Raw genomic sequence first — 7,500 nt, 5'->3', positions numbered from 1 at the left:
ACAAGGTGAAGTAGGCCATGAGTCTCGCTGAGTATGTCGCGGGTCATCTTAATGCAAATGACCTTCGACCTACTTACCGAGCCCTGAGGAAGCTCCACTCAAATCCCCCCTCTCAGGTGAGCGCTAACCGAACAGCAGGTGATTGCTTTGTGTCTGGCAGTTGTACATGACGGATCATCCGAGTAGGCAGCTTCTAGCTTCCTGGTTGCAGATGGTGAATGCTGAACCACCCATCGACGAAAGCCCAACCTCTCTTGATGAAGTCGGAGAGCTAATGGCAAAGTGTAGGGGTGGAAAATCATCTGATGTCTGTAACATCAGTGCAAAATGCTCAAAACTGAAGGTAAGGCCAATATTCGCTGGCTGCATGAGGTCTTGACTGCCGTATAGCAATATGGTATCATTCCTTCTTACTTAAACAGAGGTTTGATCGTCCCTATCGAGAAAGAGAAAAGGAGACATTAGAACTGCAACACCTTACGTGGTATTTCGCAGCTCAGTGTGTCCATTTATGGCTCATGTGGAACCGTAACCAGTTGCTGCAGAGTCCTGAGCAGTCCGGGTTCACGCTAGATCAGTTGACAACTGACCGTAAGCTAGCACATCGTGTACTGGTGGAGCGGCGCCGTTAGTTTCGACAGGGGATACTTGTAGCCATTGTCGATATCAAGAAGGGGTTTGATTCAGTACATAGCAAGACACTCTGGGCCTCTTATGACTACGCTGGATTTCTGCGAGGATCGTTGGACTCTTGGCTAGCCTATACTCTGGGACTGAGAGTGTTGTGAGGTATTTTGGTGGGAGGCCGTGTCCATCTTTTTTCCTTTGAATACGAGAATGAGGCATGATTGTGTCACTGCCCCATGACTTTTCAACGCTTGTATGAACAAGGTATTAGGCAGAGTTTTGTAACGGAGTCATTGTGAAACTTCTCTCGGCATTACTAAAGTCACTGACCTTGTTTATGCTGATGATGTAGTAATCGTGGACTCGCTGGAGGTTCTAGCGATGTCTTGCGAGGCACTGCACGAGGAGGCGAAGCCCTTGGGGCATCAGGTCTCTTTTTTTTTTTTTTTTTTGGAGGTTTGCTACATGAAACAGTACACTATTCATGCGTGTGGCGAGGATGTCATCATAACCTGATTAGCGAGGTAAATAGTCCAGGCATTGGTTTATTGATGGTAAATCTTGTTTCATTAACCGTTTGTAGGTTTACAAATATGTTTCCGAAGCGGAAGATACGGACGAATATTATGGCATTATATATCTTGAATTCGGATGAACTCAGTAAAGCAAAGTGCCCCACCTAAGAACATGGGGTTAAGGATAAAATTTTAAGGCCTACCAGTGCGTGGCTTATTGAAAGGATGCAACTTGCTAACTACATGCCTCAACCCCTTCCGCGGCCCCGCTACACACGACTTGCCACTCCTACTCATCCCTATGCTATCCAGATCCCTTCTGCTAAACTTAACCAGTATCTTCTTCATTCTTTCATCCCTCTCATAGTAAACTCTGGAAAATCCTTCCTTGCTCTGTATTTCCTCCTGCCTACGACTTGAACATTTTCAAGAGGGGATTCAAGACACCTCTCCTTCCAAAATGGACCTCTATTTGGCCACTTTGCTCAGTATTTATCACGGGAACAGAGCTAGAGTGTTCTTTTTTCTTGAGCTGTTTTTTTTTCTGCTGTAAAAAAAAAAATCTGATGGGCTACAGTTACTGCTGCAGTTCCACAAGGATCAGTTTTATGTTCATTGTAGTTTATTTTATACATCAACGATTATGACAGCTGTGTAATCAGGGATATATTTGTTGACGACTAAACAATAGGAAGACGAGTCAGTTCATACATGGGTGCTGTAGCATTACACGAGAAAGTAATTGGCCTGTTTGTGTTGCCCAGTAAGTGGATGATGCAACTCAAAATCGACAAATGTGACATGACAGTGAGGGAAAAACAGCCCCTGAATAATTACACATGAAAATAACAGTTCTTGGTCACTCCAGCTGCAAAGGTGTGTGAGCGTGCGAGCTTTGACCTTCGACCCAGCAATTCCTGTATTACCGCTAGAAACCGCGCAAATACTTCAGAGTTTCATTTCTAGAGACATAAGCAACAGGAGCGTAGAAGTTATCTTCAATTTATCTTTAGCACTGGTTAGTTCTCACCATAGTTGTGCTGTTTAGTATTTGTGCCCCATTACAGAAACAATACAGGTTCCTTCGAGATAAGACAAAGAAGTGATTAGAACGATACAAGGGATAGGAATTTACCATACAGAAAAAAATTATAAAAACTTATATTATTTGGATAGACGTAAACTGCGAGGGGATTTAATTGAGGTATGTAGATGGGTTAAGGGAAATATAAGGGATATTTAGATGGAGTACTTATCTATCTATCTATCTATCTATCTATCTATATCTATATCTATCTATCTATCTATCTATATATATTTATTTCTCTCTCTCTCTCTCTCTCTCTCTCTCTCTCTCTCTCTCTCTCTCTCTCTCTCTCTCTCTCTCTCTCTCTATATATATATATATATATATATATATATATAAATAAATATATATATATATATATATATATATATATATATATATATATATATATCATACTAAGAACACGCAGCAACAAATATAAGTTGGATAGATTCCAGTTCAGGAGGTAAATAGACAAGAATTGGTTCACTAACAGGTTGGATAATGAATGGTACAAACGGAGCACTTATGCAGTTGAACGAAGCAGAATTGAAATCTTTGAAAAAAGTTCACTTATAAATCAGAAGGTACCATGTAAGCCTATAGGTCGTCTAGCCTCTTGTAGTATTCTTATATATTTGTGTGTATACTTGTACAATAAGTCAAAGAGCGGTCGCAGATAATTCAGTACTCCGGAAAATCTTGCAGTTCTAAAGGATCCTCCAGCGAGTGCTTACAAGGACATACTCAGTCTTTTTAAGTACCTCTCCAGCAATGCTTTTTCATGTCATGCAGTACAGCTCTGGTCTCTAGTGCCAAGAAACTGGAAATCTAAAGCTAATATATCTTACATAATTCACGAGAGATTCCTGTACCAACAGATAACTTCTAGTCAATTCTACGAGGGCCAGCAGTAGTAGTCGCCCGAGACAATATGTCACGAGAGGAACTCTAGTCGCCTTCAGCCTTCTGAGATAATTTGCAATATACGGCAGTCGGTGATCCTCCGAGAAGCTTAGGACAGAAAAGCCTACGGGCGCCATACGCAGAACGTAAAAAAATAAAAAGGCAAAACTGAACCGGTGTTGTGCGAAATAACTTGACCGACAAATAATTAGTAACATCGGTATCTGCGCATGCGCGGCTAGAACTCGTGAGTATTTCGCACGTAGACGTGCGAAATAATTATCAACCTGCGAATTTATTATAAATAGCCCAGTTCGTACTCACACTGTTCTCTTTAGGTTTATAAAGCAACAGTAAGCGTGTAGGGTAATAATAAAGTTTGTGAGATATAAATAAAAGCCTCCTCAAGTAAGATATATCATAATGAGCCTCTAAATTATGATCGTCAATGCACTGACAGGTATTTTTTCTTAGGTGGCTTCCTGACCTGCCATTGCAGGCCACACATTCATCACAAGATAGCTTTAGGTAATCACGGAATCAGAAAGTTTGTTCATACAATCTTCAGTATTATAATAATTAATCAACTCGTGCGTATTTCGCACGTATAGGACCTGCGAAATTATTATAGCCAAGCTCGTGCTCACAGTCATGCACTGATAGAAATTCTTCTTCTTGTGGCTTCCTGACCTGCCATTACAGGCCACATGCATCACAAGATAGCTGTGACCGTGGTATCTAAGTTTGTTCATACAAGATGGGTAGGCGGTGGCCGAACTGGTAGCGTACTGGGCCCACATTCACCGCGTGATGGACGACGCGGTTTCGAATCCCCACGCTACCACTCGGATTTTTCAGTCACCGCCGAGTGGCTTAAAACTACCCACATGCTGTCCTGAAGACCACCCATCAACCCGGACTCTAGAGGAAGCCGTCCAAGCGAATCAAGAACGAGTTCCGGGGGGCAGCATGAGCCAATGCAAGATGGCGCCACTGTAAACACTCGCCTGCGCCAGAATGGGCTGGGCCGACCATCAGGCCCCACCTGGAAGAAGCCTTGGGCCGACCATCAGGCCCCACCTGGAAGAAGCCTTGGGCCGACCATCAGGCCCCACCAGGAAGATGCCTACCGGCGCAACAGGCAACGACGTAAAAAAAAAAAAAAAAAAAAATCTTCAGTAATCTAATAAACTCGTGCGTATGTCGCACATAATTTTATTACAGTACCTGCGAAATTATTTTAGCTCAGCTCGTGCTCGCAGTCATGCACTGGAAGATATTCTTCTTCTTATGGTTTCGTGACCTGCCATTAAAGGCCACATGCATCACAAGATAGCTTTATGTGACCAAGGAATCTGAGTTTGTTCATACAATCTTCAGTAATGCAATTAATTGAGCATTTTCACACCATCCCTGGCATGGAAAACGAACTTGTGACCGAGCCTCTTCTTTATCTCTTTCTCTTAATGTCCAGCATCAGAGTGCTCCCCTAACACATTAACAATAACTTGAGATACTCTCTGTTGATATGAAAACCTACAGATGATAATATTCTAGCTAAAATCCATTAAATAAAGCTGTGAAACAAATTACCTTCTGGCTTCGACTTATTTCGCAGCTCTGTTGTTGTCAGGCCGCGCATGCGCAGATATACCGATGTTACTAATTATTTGTCGGTCGACTTATTTCGCACAACACCGGCAAAATACCTGCAGTGCATTTCTAGTTATCACAACCATCTGAGTGGCACAAGCTAGTCATGAACAATTATAACATGTAGTTTGTGTCGAAAAAAAAAAATCTCCATCTTCTTTTAAATAGTCAATGCTAAACTGTCTATAGATAACGTGCCATGAAGAGGTATTGAGGAACAGTTAAAGATCGTAAACTGATCTCTACTGAACTAGAACTAAAGGAAATAATAATAGTGAAGGGATCTGCATGATCTGCATAGTAAACCAAATCAGTCTCCGCTACCTTGAACAGTTCCTTTTATATATAATTATTAACCAAGGATCAAGCAGACATTCATGGACACATGAATAAACATCTAGTATTCTACTATAACATCAACTCATACAAAACTATAAAGCCAATATGGATGACACGATCAAATGTACTAGTATAAAAGGTATAGCTACCGATCCTCCTTCTGCGCACTCTCATGTTTATGACAAAAGGTTAACTTTAATGTAGTGATCAGGTTTCTCCTCTACGCAAAATGACGTGGCCGAAACAAACCAGATAATTTCATATGTTAATAAAATTTGAGTGATTAGACTTGGTTTAACAATGATGCAGTGATAGCCTCTTCCTGGTAAGTACTGTCGGCACAAATGAAAGTGGCGCCAGGCAGCGTTAAACTTAGGACACGGAGATGATTCATCATCCCTCTATTCAGGAGTCTATTGAGTTTTTTCACTTCAAACCAAACTCCCATCTGGGCCCAATCGTCACTTGCTACGCAGTTCTCGTGCATCTGGCAGCCAGTCGCACCAAGATTGACAGATGACTGATGACCTTGAACGGCTGTGAGCCCAGTGTGTGTCAACAAGTGATAGGGGGAGGTCACTGTAGCGGGAGAGACGAACGATTTTCGTGTGTTTCTTTTCTTGTAACTCGCCTGTCATTACACATCTTCTCCAACAACAATGTCTGTGCAACCTCAACTTGACAGTGACAAAAATCGCACCGATAGTGGCCCTGTACAAGGGGAGGAACCCCCTACAGGAAGCCTACAATAGCACAGGAGTTCCAGTGAGCACAGTAGGCTATAGGGTGGCGGCGGCGACTCACTGCCTCGACAAAAAACATCCTGGCAAAACAAAGAAAATTAACCAACGGACTTTAAATGCCATCAGACGTCAACAAGAGATTAATCCACGGCTTGCAGCAAAAGAAATACAACAAAGCAGCTCCAGATCACTTGAAACTGTTAGTTTACATGTAGTGTAATATCTGAATGAATCTGAACGACTGAATAGCCTCTCTTACCGGCCGGTGCTAAAACCAGAGCTGACAGAACGTCAGTGGAGAAACAGAGTTATATTGTTAAGAAATACAACCAATGGGATGATGTCAAGTGTCGTCGTGTGCTCTGGAGTGATGGGGCAGTGTGTTGTGCGGCTGGCAACACGTCTGGCAGGGTGTACCGACCCAGAGGCAGCGACCCCATTAACCCCAAGTGTACCAGAGGTGTCGTGAAACATACAGACAAAGTGATGCTCTGGGAATGTTTTCTTATCATGGTGTTGGTGACGTAATGTTCCTTCCTGACAATGTTCCTATGGCCAAAAAACGAGTTATCAGGTGTCGCCAGTCATCGGTAACCATCCTTAAGACAGCGACAACGAAGGCATGGCAGGAAATTGACCCTGCCACACTGCAAAACCTCGCCAGTTCCCTTCCTGCCCGTCTTGTTGAGTGCATTAAGCGTAAGGGGATGCCGGCACACTACAAGAACGTGGTAAGTGGTCATTTTCTACATTTTCTCACTACTTGTATTTGTTTGTTAAAGTGCGGCAAGTCGCACCACATTCATTTACGCCGACTGTAATCGTGTGAGGCTTGCAGGGTTTTGCATAATGCAGAGTTTATGGCAACTGATCATAGGTTCGTTGTTGTTATTCTCAAGTTTTATGTCACGTCAAGAAGAACCTCAATAAGTACCGTAACCCAGTTGTATTTCAGACTGAGAAAGTTAATGATTTGGATTTTGCTTATGATTATGCAGAAATAATTCGAATCAGTTCAATGTGTTTGTTAGCCTCAAGGACATTAAGAGCTGTGGGACACATCCAACCGTGAAATGCTACAAGATGCGGGAGAGTGCCTTCGAGAGAGCCAACGTCAAGGAGTGGTTTTGACCCTGGGGAGACATTGAAATATATCGAGAAAACTCGCGTGCCAGGCTTGCTGTGAACCGGGACCAATTTAGAGCTGTCACGGAAGAATAAATTTTTCCTGAGACAAGAAAAGTAAAATATGTCGGTAGCCCCGCAAAATGGTGACGAGGGTCAAGTTTATTCAAATGATGTCCAACCGGCTAAGCATGAACTGAAGAACGTAAGTTACGTAACCTCAGCCGCCGAGTTTGGAAACTAAAAACATAAAACGGCAAGAAATCTTAACCGTCATGATCTCATGACAACCACATTCATGGCAGGAAAGACGGTGTCAGGAAGGATTACTGAATAGCTAATTTCCATCGCAAAATATAACAGAAAACGATAAAGGAAATGTGGCCTGTGTCTTAACTACTTTCCATGATATCTTTATTTTTATTGTTGTTGTTTGTTTAACATCATCATTTGTATAATTCTCAATTTCATGGTCCTTTTCTTTCTCCACGTTGTCTATGAATGTTTCCTATAAATTGGTGTTTGT

The 7,500-nt window shown here is 42.3% G+C and overlaps 1 protein-coding gene across 1 annotated transcript in view; it reads left to right on the top strand.

The window, feature by feature from the left end:
* Positions 1 to 5,672: 5,672 nt before the first annotated feature.
* The window catches only part of LOC126982372 (uncharacterized), a 260,842-nt gene continuing 259,014 nt past the window's right edge, over positions 5,673 to 7,500 (top strand). The window contains exon 1 of the mRNA XM_050834383.1: positions 5,673 to 6,580. The gene's annotated coding sequence lies outside the window, so the exon portion shown is untranslated. The remainder of the gene's footprint in view (positions 6,581 to 7,500) is intronic.

The sequence above is a fragment of the Eriocheir sinensis genome, chromosome 50, assembly GCF_024679095.1.
Source record: "Eriocheir sinensis breed Jianghai 21 chromosome 50, ASM2467909v1, whole genome shotgun sequence".
NCBI classification, from domain to species: domain Eukaryota; kingdom Metazoa; phylum Arthropoda; class Malacostraca; order Decapoda; family Varunidae; genus Eriocheir; species Eriocheir sinensis.
This window is presented reverse-complemented; position numbering and strand designations above follow the sequence as displayed.